Source organism: Lytechinus variegatus, chromosome 12 (assembly GCF_018143015.1).
Source record: "Lytechinus variegatus isolate NC3 chromosome 12, Lvar_3.0, whole genome shotgun sequence".
Lineage (NCBI taxonomy): Eukaryota > Metazoa > Echinodermata > Echinoidea > Temnopleuroida > Toxopneustidae > Lytechinus > Lytechinus variegatus.
This window is the reverse complement of record NC_054751.1, coordinates 24,333,980-24,347,680: the sequence shown is the minus strand read 5'-3', so window position 1 is coordinate 24,347,680 and position 13,701 is coordinate 24,333,980. Positions and strand designations below refer to the sequence as shown.

General features: G+C 36.4%; 1 protein-coding gene across 1 annotated transcript in view; it reads right to left on the bottom strand.

Annotated features, from left to right (window-relative positions):
• LOC446175 (alpha catenin) overlaps nt 1-13,463 on the bottom strand; it is a 44,574-nt gene extending 31,111 nt beyond the window's left edge. Inside the window, exon 1 of the mRNA XM_041621649.1 lies at nt 13,365-13,463. The gene's annotated coding sequence lies outside the window, so the exon portion shown is untranslated. The remainder of the gene's footprint in view (nt 1-13,364) is intronic.
• Nucleotides 13,464-13,701: the final 238 nt, after the last annotated feature.

Below are 13,701 nucleotides of genomic sequence, written 5' to 3'. Positions count from 1 at the left end.
AGGCAGATTCTGTTTTTCCCTTTTCATGACTGAAACAGAAAAACGAATTAACCATATGTATATTATTAAACAAATCATATTTCTTTCGTTTAACCAAACGGCCGTGACGTTGCATTTGGTTACGCCAAAAGTAATGACAAATTTACAGCACATATTTATACGAATGGGACTGCAATAATACTGCGCCCTGCATCACAAAATGCATAATTTCACGGCGTATGACAACAAGTATAAATACATCTTAAGTTTATCAACACACTGTACTTCAGGTAATCCTGGGTTTTAGGGGCGTAAAATATTTGTATACATTACCGGCCTCTAACTTCAGACACAGCGTCCCAGCATAGTATGGACGGCTAAAAGGGCAAATATTCAAATATGATAGAGCTGTTTTCATCAATTTTGTCTCGAAGGATATTAATAGCTGGATTTTTTCTTGAAACTTTGGCATTAGGGCAATCAAGTTTCAATGACCGAGTTGAAGGTCACATGATCAAGGTCAAAGATCATTTAGGGTGAAAATTCTAACAAAATAATTGTATTTTCCCGAAGAAATTTGAATATAAGGGTAATCAAGTTTTACCTTTAGTTTAATATCAACTTATTGCTGGTAGTCTGAACAAGGTCAAAGGTCATGCTTGAAGGGGGGGGGGTACTTCCAAGAACCCTACATTTGAGTGGAAAGGGGATCAAATTGGCATATTATATATACTACCGAATTGTACCTACTGGGTTTGAGGGGCATAAATTATGTTTTGGCTTGAAGGGGGGGGGGTATATACTTCCAATAAACCCTACATTTAATTGGAGAGGGAATGAGATTAGAGAAAATATAATATTCCCATATTGTACCTACTGGGTTTTAGGGGCATAAACTATGTTTTTGGCTGGGGGTGGGTATAAACCCTATATTTAATTGGAGAGGGAATGAAATTGGCCTATATAATTGTACCTACTGGGTTTTAGGGGTATAAACTATTTTTTGGCATGAGGGGGGGGTTACTTCCAAGAACCCTACATTTGAGTGGAGAGGGGATCAAATTGGCATATATATACTACCGAATTGTACCTACTGGGTTTTAGGGGTATAAACTATTTTTTGGGCTGGGGGTGGGTATAAACCCTATATTTAATTGGAGAGGGGATGAAATTGGTCTATATATATTCCCGTATCGTACCTACTGGGTTTTAGGGGTATAAACTATTTTTGGCTTGGGGGGGGGGGGGGGGTACTTCCAAGAACCCTACATTTGAGTGGAAAGGGGATCAAATTGGCCTATATATATTGCACCTACTGGGTTTGAGGGGCATAAATTATGGTTTGGCTTGAAGGGGGGGGGGGTACTTCCAATAAACCCTACATTTAATTGGATAGGGAATGAAATTGGAGAAAATATAATATTCCCATATTGTACCTACTGGGTTTTAGGGGTATAAACTATGTTTTGGCTTGCGGGTGGGTATAAACCGTATATTTAATTGGAGAGGGAATGAAATTAGAGAAAATATAATATTCCCATATTGTACCTACTGGGTTTTAGGGGTATAAACTATGTTTGGGCTGGGGTGGGTATAAACCCTATATTTAATTGGAGAGGGGATGAAATTGGTCTATATATATTCCCGTATCGTACCTACTGGGTTTTAGGGGTATAAACTATTTTTGGCTTGGGGGGGGGGGTTACTTCCAAGAACCCTACATTTGAGTGGAAAGGGGATCAAATTGGCCTATATATATTGCACCTACTGGGTTTGAGGGGCATAAATTATGTTTTGGCTTGAAAGGGGGGGGGTACTTCCAATAAACCCTACATTTAATTGGATAGGGAATGAAATTGGAGAAAATATAATATTCCCATATTGTACCTACTGGGTTTTAGGGGTATAAACTATGTTTTGGGCTTGGGTGGGTATAAACCCTACATTTAATTGGAGAGGGAATGAAATTGGCCTAGATAATTGTACCTACTGGGTTTTAGGGGTATAAACTATTTTTTGGGCTGGGGGTGGGTATAAACCCTATATTTAATTGGAGAGGGGATGAAATTGGTCTATATATATTCCCGTATCGTACCTACTGGGTTTTAGGGGTATAAACTATTTTTGGCTTGGGGGGGGGGGGTACTTCCAAAAACCCTACATTTGAGTGGAAAGGGGATCAAATTGGCCTATATATATTGCACCTACTGGGTTTGAGGGGCATAAATTATGTTTTGGCATGAAGGGGGGGGGGGTACTTCCAATAAACCCTACATTTAATTGGATAGGGAATGAAATTGGAGAAAATATAATATTCCCATATTGTACCTACTGGGTTTTAGGGGTATAAACTATGTTTTGGGTTGCGGGTGGGTATAAACCGTATATTTAATTGGAGAGGGAATGAAATTAGAGAAAATATAATATTCCCATATTGTACCTACTGGGTTTTAGGGGTATAAACTATGTTTGGGCTGGGGTGGGTATAAATCCTACATTTAATTGGAGAGGGAATGAAATTGGCCTATATAATTGTACCTACTGGGTTTTAGGGGTATAAACTATGTTTTGGGCTGGGGGTGGGTATAAACCCTATATTTGATTGGAGAGGGGATGAAATTGGTCTATATATATTCCCGTATCGTACCTACTGGGTTTTAGGGGTATAAACTATTTTTGGCTTGGGGGGGGTACTTCCAAGAACCCTACATTTAATTGGATAGGGAATGAAATTGGAGAAATGAAATTGGAGAAAATATAATATTCCCATATTGTACCTACTGGGTTTTAGGGGTATAAACTATGTTTTGGGCTGGGGGTGGGTATAAACTCTATATCTAATTGGAGAGGGGATGAAATTGGTCTATATATATTCCCGTATCGTACCTACTGGGTTTTAGGGGTATAAACTATTTTTTGGCTGGGGGGGGTACTTCCAAGAACCCTACATTTGAGTGGAAAGAGGATCAAATTGGCCTATATATATTGCACCTACTGGGTTTGAGGGGCATAAATTATGTTTTGGCTTGAAGGGGGGGGGGTACTTCCAATAAACCCTACATTTAATTGGATAGGGAATGAAATTGGAGAAAATATAATATTCCCATATTGTACCTACTGGGTTTTAGGGGTATAAATTATGTTTTGGCTTGAAGGGGGGGGGGTACTTCCAATAAACCCTACATTTAATTGGAGAGGGAATGAAATTAGAGAAAATATAATATTCCCATATTGTACCTACTGGGTTTTAGGGGCATAAACTATGTTTTTGGCTGGGGGTGGGTATAAACCCTATATTTAATTGGAGAGGGAATGAAATTGGCCTATATAATTGTACCTACTGGGTTTTAGGGGTATAAACTATGTTTTGGGTTGCGGGTGGGTATAAACCCTATATTTGATTGGAGAGGGGATGAAATTGGTCTATATATATTCCCGTATCGTACCTACTGGGTTTTAGGGGTATAATCTATTTTTTGGCTTGAAGGGGGGGGGGGTACTTCCAAGAACCCTACATTTGATTGGAGAGGGGATGAAATTGGCCTATATATATTCCCGTATTGTACCTACTGGATTTTAGGGGTACAAAAACTATTTTTGACTTGAGGGGGTGGTACCCCCAGGAACCCTACATTTAAATGGAGAGGGGATCAACTTGGTCCTGGGTGGGGGGGGGCAAATTTGTTCAACCATATTTCCCCCGATCGGTAAAGGGGTAGTTCTAATTGACACTTCTTGTTTTATTCTTGTAACCTTATAATCTCATACGCCCCATTCAAACAGTGTGAGCGCAAAAACGTGAGTAAAATATTTTAATCGCCTGATCGAAAGGGACCTGTTAAAGGGGAAGTTCACCCTGACAAAAAGTTTATTGTAAAAATAGCAGAAAAATTAATGAAAAATATTGCCGAAGGTTTGAGAAAAATTCATCAAATAATTAAAAATTTATTATAATTTCAATTATTTGACTTGTGACGTCATATGCGAGCAGCATTCCTACATAGCGAATGGTAAAAAATCAATGAAATGTCATTTTCTTAGAAAATTGAAAATGGTTTTCACTGTAACTTTTGTATGTCAATAGACAAATCGTTTCACATCCGATTATGAAAAGAAAACAAAATTAAGTCAACAGGAACCATACAAAATTTGATTTTTATGCATTTAATATTACATAACACATGGGAGAGCTGCTCGTTTATGACGTCACGAATCCAAAACTTTGAACTCTAATAACTTTTTTACTCTTTAACGGATTTTCCTCAAACCTTCACCAATATTTTTTACTATTTTTTCTGCTATTTTCACAAGAAAGTTTTCTTCAGGGTGAACTTCCCCTTTAAGGACTGTTTGCAGATAGCCATGAAGACGATACATATTTCAACGATGGAAAACGCGAACGAGCAGCGCAAGCTGAAAATATTTTACATTTCGAACTAAACAAATTTATATTCTAAGCACTTTTTTAATCATAAAGTTAAGCACCATTTGAAGCACTGTGTAGGGAAATTGTGAATTGGATATGGATTGCACTCTATAAATGATGCGAGCGCAAAGAGCGAGCTGACATTATTCATTATTTAGACCTAGGGCCTGAACATTTTATGGACATTGCGTAACCAGGGGCGGATCCATCTTTCGCCAATAGGGGGGGGGGACCGGAATTTTTTCAGCCAAATTTTCCCTGATCGGCTGCTCGAAGTTAATTTTTGTTTGTTTCCTGTGAGGGGTAGTCTTAATAGTCACTAAGCTATATATACATATATATATGTGTGTGTGTGTGTGTATGTACATACATATAGCATAGTGACTTAGTGACTGTTAGGACTATATATTCATATAATATCACAAGCCTTATTAAGTGCGAGCAGAAATTTTTTATATGCGCTTTGATCTGATAAAAAAAGATTCTGTCAACGGCAGCTTCTTATCCAAGAGGACGTTACAAATTTCCACTATCAAATAATGCGAGCACGAAGCGCGAGCTGAAAATTTTGTCATTTTTACCTGGAGAATGGAAAACGATAGGTATATAACTAAATAACTGATGCAAGCGCGAAGCGCAAGTGAAAAAAAATCAAGAGTTTAATCTCAAAATTTGACACTCTATATTCATATTTTGTAAATCATAAAAAAGGATGAGTAATTTGAATTTTTCCCCGGGGGGCCACTTCGGTCGTCGGCTTTGCCTTATTTGGTCTAGTATGACCCCAGCTTCTACACCTCGCGCAAATCGGACTCTAAACAGGTAGTGTTGGGGCAAAAAGGACATCCTTTATAAAACATTTAATTTTGTTTTATCATCCCCCCAAATTCGACCCTAAACACGTAATTTTCCTACCGAAATAGATACCCTTTTTTCATTATTTTTGTGTTTTTGACACCCTTATCACGTTACGTACGTATCGTGCCCTATCGTGAAAAGACATCCTTTTTACGTGTGTTTTTAGTCGTGCATGGTATCCACTCGTCAATGTAAGTGGCCCCCCCCCCCCGGGAATTTTTCATATATTAATAATGCGAGTGCAAAGCGCGAGCAGATTTTTTTTCTTCTATTTTTGATATACATTCTGATCTCATATAAAATATGTTAAAGGCTGCTTATCAGCCATGAAGATGTTACGTTTTAACTATCAAATAATCGAAGCGCGAGCTGATAATTTCGACATTCCACCTGAAGAATGGAAATTCTAAGCACCTTTTGTAATCGTGAAACGGATAAGTATATTACTAAACAATTGATGCCAGCGCGAAGCGTGAGCAGAACAATTCTGGACACTCTATTCATGTTTTGTAAATCATAAAAAGGATGAGTAATTGGAAAGTTTCCAACATTAATAATGCGAGCGCAAAGCGCGAGCAGACAGTTTTTTATATTGTGATCTGAAACTGGATAATGATTTATATAGAGAACCTGCGTATCTGAATTTCAGATTTCGACCTAGAATTTGGGTATTCTAAATACCTTTCTTATCATGAAAATCAATAGAGCAAGCAAAGTGCGAGCTACAAATATATGATGTTCTGATCTGACAAAAGGGTCAAGTTAAACTCTGTATTTCAAGCACTTTGTAGGAAAATTGAGAGGTTCCGTGGATATGGATCACAGTTTAAAAAGAGCCGATATATTTCCTTTTTTTTTTAGTTTGGCATAGGACCGGGAAATTCTACAAGGACATTATGTCATCATATGAAAATGATGACTATCTTCCTATTTCTCTTCCTAAGCATTAAAGCGCAAAATCTAATAATATTATGGCCTGAAAACTGGACATTATTTTAAAGCACTTTCGAAATTATAAATAAGATGCATGAGTTAATATCTTTCAACAATCAATGTGAGAGAAAATCACGAGCCAAATTTTTTTATAAACTGTCATCAAATTGGGATTTTTAAGTAGTTTGTTTTAAAATTAATATTGAGATATAAATTTACATAACTCCCCAATCATAATGCCAGCATGCAGCGCTAGCCGATACGTTTTGACAATCTGACTGAATAGGGATCTTACGTTTTGATAACTTTATGGAGTACATGAAAATAATAGGTACCTGAAAAATTAAATTTTGCGAGCGCATCGCAAGCAGAAAATATTAATATTCAGACCATAAAACAAGAAATTTTTACAGAGCACGTTTTAAAAATAAATTTGTGAAATTTCCGAGCTGAAATATGTTTTGTATATTGACTTCAAAATTCGATATTTTAAGCTCCATATTGCGCAAGATATGTAAATCACCTCAAAGGCAATGCAAGTGCGAAGCGCGAGCGAAAATTTTATATCCCTACATGAAAGATTTTTTTTTATTTTCCTGGTCTTCCTCTCTTCTTATTTTATTCACTCGTCTTCCTCATCTTATGTTTCTCTTTTTTCTCCTCTCTTTCCCCTTCTCTTACTATTTTTTTCTTTCTCCCCCCTTTTTTTGCTCCGCCAATAGGGGGGGGGCGGACCCCTCGGGCCCCCCTGGATCCGCTTCTGTCTGACAAATAAAATTTTGCGAGCGCACAGAAGACAAAACATACATTTTTGCAGAGCACTTTTTAAAAATCAAGTTGTAAATCAAACAAAATAATGAAAATTCGATTTCCGAGCTGGAATATGTTTTCTATATTGACTTCAAAATTTTTATACTTAGGCTCCGTATTAAGCAAGATATATAGAAATCATCTTAAAGTCAATGCGAGCGCGAAGCGCGATCGAAAATTTTATATTGTATGGTGACATGAAATATTTTTAGAATTATTTTCCAAGTCTTCCCCTCATCATATTATTCACTCGTCTTCCTCCTCTTATGTTTCTCCTTTTTTGTCCTCTCTTTTTCCTTTTTTTTCTTTTTTTTCTTTCTTTCCCTTTTTTTTGTTTTGCTCCGTCAATAGGGGGGGGGGGGGCGGGCCCCTCGCCCCTTCCTGGATCCACCTATGCTATGCGCAACCATGTGAAAATAATGACTGTCTTCCTATTCCTCTTTCTCAGCGCGAGATGAAACTTGTCGATTTCCAATTCTTAAAAAGGGGCAAATTTGATTATTCGGAATTCATCAAAATGTTATGTATTTATTAATCTAATAAGCCTAATAAGAGCAAGTTTGTTGATATTAAGGTTTTTTTTATTTTTGTATTTTTATATTTATCATAAGAGTGCATGCGTTAATACAGTTTTAACAATTAATGCGAGTGCAAATCGCGAGCCGGATTTTTTACTGTCATGCAGGGGGGGGGGTAAGGGCACAGTGTCTACCACCTTTTGAAACATTGAAAAGGTGCCCTTTTTACGCAAAAACCCTTTCTCGTGTAAGTGCCTATTTTTTTAAGTGCCATATCTCTTTCATAATATTATGACGGGATTTAATCGAATTAATGAATATCGTCGTATCGTCTGCGAACTGTGTTATTTTCATCTCTCTGGTAAGCATAAACAATATCCTGAAACATCTATACCTCTGATTTCATTACTTTCTTTAATACGAATTGCTAAAATCTCTGAAAACAAAATAAACCTCTATGCTGACAATGGACACCCTTGTCTTACACCTTCATAAATATGAAATGATTCTGATAACCAACCATATGCATTGTAGTACTCTACCTTGAGCATGTTTATGCAACATCTTAGTTCAATTTATAAACGATTCCTTAAACTTTAATGTTTTAAACAGAAATGAGTGGTTCACATTGTCGAATGCTTTTAGAAAACCAAAAAAAATGATAATGCCACAGGAAATTTTATTTATATTTATAAGAGTCAATAATATCTTGAGCAAGCATAACATTTTCGGATGCCGATTTAACATGTTTAATAAATCCACATTGATCAGTTAATAATGATGATAAAACTTTCTGTAAAGGCATCGCTAAAATTTCGAGCTGCAATTTTGTAGTCGATACTGAGTAAAGATATTGGTCGTCAATTGTCCAAAGATCATATTTATAACAGAGTTACAACTCACTCCATACAGGGGTATAGAGTGATAATCTTTGAAGGGGTGATGTCATCGATGAAGCATCAGGAAGCCTGAGCCATCCACTTCCAAATGCTTATGCGTTGACATTTCCATGATAAAAAAGAACTCTCCATATCCTAATTGGAGAAAGGTACAGGTACAGTTTATTTGCCAAAATAGAATGATATGATTTGCCATTAATACTATTTGGCATAAATATAGAATGATATTGAAATGTTTACATTAATTGATTATGACACGAATTGAAAGTGTCATGGATGGATGACCGTCAGTAACATTTTTATAAATCTATCTCAATGAAGTGATTATATTTAAGCCGTCTTTTTCATTTCGTTCATTCATTTATTTATTTATTCATTTTTCCAACAAAATTTATAATGCAATATTTACAATTAATAAAACATATCAGAAAATATAAATGACATTCAGTTTTATTCATTTTTATTCCCCATTTATAATGTAGGCCCAATGGTAGGGGAGCTATATTAGTGATTGGAGATAACATTGTATGTTTTATTTGTTCTAACTAGGTATGATATAAAAAACACAACCAATGGCACACATTGATTTCATGTTCCTGCATAAATTGTGAGTGAAATCATAAAGCCTACACCTCTGTTCCAAATGAAACGGATCACTCTTTTAAGAGCCATTGATAATATTCTGTTTTTCCCCCTGAAGGATCAGTAATGTTTCATCCTATTCATTTCCTTTCCCATTTATTTTTTCATCGGACATGGATTTCTTTGGGGGAGGGGGTCTTACCCCCCCCCCTTGATCTGTATAGCAGTGGATCAAGACGTGGCCTTACACAACAGACGAGGAGACCTTTGAAGCGAGTGACTATGAAGAGGAGGAACCAATCACACAGTCAGTCACGAATGAACACGAATTTCCAATGACAATCAAAGAACACTAGTTTTGTCGAAGTTTGGAGATGAGGACCTGAATTTAAAAGAGACCAACACTTTTTCATTTCTTCAATAAACTCTGGATCCACAACGAACCTAATGAACCCAACAGCTCTTTTCAGAGCTACCTTTATGACACCGTGTGAGAAACGTCCCCGTCGTAGTGTCATTTATGAGTTTGCAGCTAATTCTCTCATTTTGCATGAATCATAAACAATCATAGAAAAATCGTGGAATCGAGTATTCTTCTAAAAGACAAGCGTGCGATCAAAACCTCATCTTTTTATGTAATTTATTTAGTTATCAAGATTTTCATTTATTTGTATATGCACAAAGAGTCGTGTGGCTGAAAAGGCTTTTGACATGAGATTCAGAATAGGATGGAAACATTTTTTTTTTATATATGGAACCTGTGATGTAGGAGGACTTTTGTTATTATTCACTAATACTTCACTGAATATCAGTAAAATATCATTGCCAAAATTGTATATGGATATGTTGGAAATTTGGGCCGCTATCAAAGAAGTACTTCTTGAAAAAGAAACATCTAAAAGAAATTAGATATTTTTAACGACAAACTTATTGGACTGAACGGGCAAATGCTATTTGATGAAAAATTATTTCTTAAAAAATACATATAAATTGCATCATATTGTTGACAAGGAAGGTATCATCAAATCTCCTGGAAACTTTCTGAAGATGGGGTTAGATGGAAATGAAATAGATAAAGTTTACAAAGTTTTTGAAAATATTCCAGCAACACGGAAACACCTTTTGAAGAAAAACGACAACTGTGAAGACACTGGTCTAAATCTAGAATTTATATCTACTTGTAAGATTAACAGTTAACCAAACGTGACATCCAAGAAAATATACAAGGCACTTTTAAGGATTAAATTGGAAAAATCGTATGCGTTTAATAATAAAGAGAAGACATAATTTCTCTGAAAAAGATATCTGTGCTATATTTTCAAGACCCAGAAAATGTACTCTAAGCAGTAGGCTTAAAGAGTTTTTTTAATTTAAAATGCTTTATGAATTAATATACACGAAGAAATATTAACATTTATTCAAAATTTTCTCAGATAGTGAATGTTCGTTTTGTGGGAATACTGAAGAAACTAACGAGCAACTGTTTTTTTCATGTGAAAAGACGAGAGACGTATGGATAGATTGTGGTAACTTATTCACTATGTATGAAATAAACAAATGCCAGGTGGGTGGATATACACATTGGTGTTAAGCATGCTAATATAGGGAAGGAACAGATAATTATATCTGATCTTTGTTTACAGCAGGACCAAAAAAGACCACCAAGTCCCAACGAAATTAGAGAGAAGATATTAGAAAATGAACGTGAAGAGAAAACTTTAGCAGTAACGCGGGGTAAATTACCAAAACATATTAGGAAATGGGAACATTTCCTTACAAAAGAGGCGACAGAGCTCATGAGATTATGTTTGTTCATTATGCTGTTTTTTTTTCAAACGGAACACGGGCATCGTATGCAAGGGCGTATGAAATGTGTGAGTGTTTGAGGGCGTGAAGAGTGGGGGTTTGCAGAGGGAAGGGGTGGGTTAAGAGGGGGCAGGTATAACGCATATACTTTTGTAAGTTTGTCTCTGATATTTGTTTGTTAAACTCATCTGGTAGTGGTACGATGCAGTGTCTTAGAATATTATTTCATGATGTGCACAATGTATACGAGTTTAAGAAATTTGTTAGAATTATTATTTACAATTCTAACTTTGTAAACTGCATTGTATGAAATTTGATTTGAGAGAAAAACAATAAAACATCTTTACAAAAAGAGCAGAACCAGCTTTCGCCAACAGGACGGTAAGGAACTGAAAAATGTATTTTTTAAACCAATCTTTTCCCCCTACCAGGCGAAAAGTGCTGCTTCTTCTTTGAAGGTAAAAAACAGAAATTATCAGTAGGTACAATACGGTGATATACTGTATAGGCCAATTTGATCCCCTCTCATCTAACATGTAAGGGACTGTAATCACCCCCCCTTGCCCCCCCAAAAAAAAGAATAGTTTATACCTCTCAAACCCAGTAAGACTAATAGAGTAATATATATAGGCCAATTTCATCCCCTTTTCAATGTGGGGTTCTTAGAAATACCCCCCCTTAAGCCAAAAAAAATAGTTTATACCCTAAAACCAAGTAGGTGCAATATATAGCCCAATTTGATCCCCTCTCCACTCAAATGTAGGGTTATTGGAAGTACCCCCCCCCTCTCAAACCAAAGAATAGTTTATACCCCTAAAACCCAGTACAGTACATTATTGACCAATTTCACCCTCTCCAATTAATGTAGGGTTTATACCCACCCCCAGCCCAAACATAGTTTATACCCCTAAAACCCAGTAGGTGCAATACGAAAATATCATATAGGCCAATTTCATTCCCTCTCCAATTAAATGTAGGGTTTATACCCACCCAAGCCCAAAACATAGTTTATACCCCTAAAACCCAGTAGGTACAATATGGGAATATTATATAGGCCAATTTCATTCCCTCATTTCCACTCAAATGTAGGGTTCTTGGAAGTACCCCCCCCCCTCAAGCCAATACCCCTAAAACCCAGTAGGTGCAATTCGGTAGTATATATATATGCCAATTTGATCCCCTCTCCACTCAAATGTAGGGTTCTTGGAAGTAACCCCCTCCCTCAAGCCAAAAAATAGTTTATACCCCTAAAACCCAGTAGGTACGATACGGGAATATATATAGACCAATTTCATCCCCTCATAGGGTTTACACCCACCCCCAGCCAAAAACATAGTTTATACCCCTAAAACCCAGTAGGTAAGATACGGGAATATTTTATAGACCAATTTCATTCCCTCTCCAATTAAATATAGGGTTTACACCCACCCCCAGCCAAAAACATAGTTTACGCCCCTAAAACCCAGTAGGTACAATATGGGAATATTATATTTTCTCCAATTTCATTCCCTATCCAATTAAATGTAGGGTTTATTGGAAGTACCCCCCCCCCTCTTCAAGCCAAAACATAATTTTTGCCCCTCAAACCCAGTAGGTGCAATATATATAGGCCAATTTGATCACCTTTCCACTCAAATGTAGGGTTCTTGGAAGTACCCCCCCCCCTCAAGCCAAAAAATAGTTTATACCCCTAAAACCCAGTAGGTACGATTCGGTAGTATATATATGCCAATTTCATCCCCTCTCCAATTAAATATAGGGTTTATACCCATGCACCCCCAGCCCAAAACATAGTTTATACCCCTAAAACCCAGTAGGTACAATTATATAGGCCAATTTCATTCCTTCTCCAATTAAATATAGGGTTTATACCCAGCCAAAAACATAGTTTATGCCCCTAAAACCCAGTAGGTACAATATGGGAATATTATATTTTCTCTAATTTCATTCCCTCTCCAATTAAATGTAGGGTTTATTGGAAGTACCCCCCCCCCCCCTTCAAGCCAAAACATAATTTATGCCCCTCCCCTCAAACCCAGTAGGTACAATTCGGTAGTATATATATGCCAATTCGATCCCCTTTCCACTCAAATGTAGGGTTCTTGGAAGTACCCCCCCCCCCTTCAAGCATGACCTTTGACCTTGTTCAGGCTACCAGCAATTAGTTGATATTAAACTAAAGGTAAAACTTGATTACCCTTATATTCAAATTTCTTGGGGAAAATACAATTATTTTGTTAAAGTTTTCACCCTAAATGACCTTTGAACTTGATCATGTGACCTTCAACTCGGTCATTGAAACTTGATTGCCCTAATGCCAAAGTTTCAAGAAAAAATCCAGCTATAAATATCCTGCGAGACAAAATTGATGAAAACAGCTCAATCATATTTGAATATTTGCCCTTTTAGCCGTCCATACTATGCTGGGATGCTGTGTCTGAAGTTGGAGGCCGGTAATGTATACAGATATTTTACGCCCCTAAAACCCAGGATTACCGTACTTCATATTTGAAAAAAAACGCGTTAAGGAAAATAAATGTTAGACATAATTACCTATTTTCTAGTAAATATTCAAATATAGTAGTAGAACCGTTGATCAAGAACTGAAGAAGAAGTGGGTCTTTACAACGTAATTGATTGTATTGTGGCTGTTCCATTTGATTGTCATATAATTCAAACAAATCATATTTCTTTCTTCTAACCAAGGACTCATCGCTTGTCATAAAGAGATATTATGACTTTAGAAACTTAAATGTTATATAAGTTAAATTATATCTCATAGAAATAGTTAAAGTTTTGAGAATTTAAGAAATCAAATCCATTTGTGAAATCACTTTATTAATTTTCAGAGGGGTGTATGATAGTAGAAAGCACACCGAGATGTCGCATA